We start from the raw sequence: 1,268 nt of genomic DNA on the forward strand, positions 1-1,268 counted from the left end.
TGGTCGAACAAATATGAAGGACTGAAGCGAAATGTCTGTCACTCAACAATTCCATTGTTCCTATTGTGGATAATTGATATCAGATGCTGCACCCCACCTAATTTTAACGTAGGCCCAATTCTTGGGCGTGGTTCTGAAGAAAATAGTATCGAAATGCACGCCATCGTGCATTCATTTGATTTATAGTCGGATTCAAAATAAATGTTTAACATTTAAAAAAATCATAATGTGGTTTTTCTATTTCAATTTTTTATGATTAGGTCTACAGTATGTACTCATGTTTTATGTCAGTGTTTTAACGTGAAAAAAATTAAACATTAATATATGTGTTTTTCTTAATTATTAAGATTGCTTAAATTGTTAATGTTACAATTGTCAGATTTTATTCCATTCTGTAAGTGGCGGGTTTTCTCTGTTGAATAAGATTACAGTGTGAAGAAATAACGATCTCACGACGATGTGACGATGGTCAGAATTTTACTAAAATATACTGTGTACAGTACTTTATTTTAATCATATTGATTAAATTTATTTTAATCATATTGATCATTTATATCTGGCGAAATAAATGAAATGAAATGAATGAAAAAAGGGATGCAGAAACTGTAATACCGTATTTACATTTCATTTTAATTATAAATAACTTGTGGCTGAGTTGACTTGTGGCCGAGTTAACTTGTGGCCGAGTTGACTTGTGGCCGAGTTGACTTGTGGCCGAGTTGACTGCAGCCGAACTTTTTGTGGCCGAGTTGATTTGTGGCCGAGTTGACTTGTGGCCGAGTTGACTGTGGCCGAGTTGACTTGTGGCCGAGTTGACCTGCACCCATATTAGCTAGGCATGGCCTAGCCTAGTTAGGGTGGGGGTGTTGGCTAGCCCTCGGCGGCCCTACCCTACGTAGGCCTAGCAATTTTGCGCCAAAGATTGCTATGAAAATGATGCACAAAATCGTACCTTACTAATCTAGGCCTATACTACTTCTTAGGCCTAGCAGCAGCAGTTCTAGGGTCTACTATCTACACTACTAGTACTAGGCCTAAATCTTATGCATTCGCCGTAAATGCTAATCACATGTTTCAGCTAGTATTTGCTTTAGAACCTACCAAGCACCCTCTTTTACTCCTGGGTGGAGGCAATGATAACGCCTTGCCAAATGACTAACTAGTGTAGAATAATTGTTATACAGTATTTTCGTACTGTATAACATTGTAAATGCTTTTTTGAAATAGTCATTTTCTTGGATTTTCCTGAACACCAACATCTGAAACCT

The 1,268-nt window shown here is 37.4% G+C and overlaps 1 long non-coding RNA gene across 1 annotated transcript in view; it reads left to right on the forward strand.

The window, feature by feature from the left end:
• Positions 1–1,268, forward strand: part of LOC117117368 — an 11,357-nt gene that overhangs the window by 8,736 nt on the left and 1,353 nt on the right. The gene's annotated exons all lie outside the window — the stretch shown is intronic.

This window comes from Anneissia japonica, unplaced genomic scaffold (genome assembly GCF_011630105.1).
Source record: "Anneissia japonica isolate Jap-2015-1 unplaced genomic scaffold, ASM1163010v1 scaffold288182_len93402_cov192, whole genome shotgun sequence".
Taxonomy (NCBI): Eukaryota; Metazoa; Echinodermata; class Crinoidea; order Comatulida; family Comatulidae; genus Anneissia; species Anneissia japonica.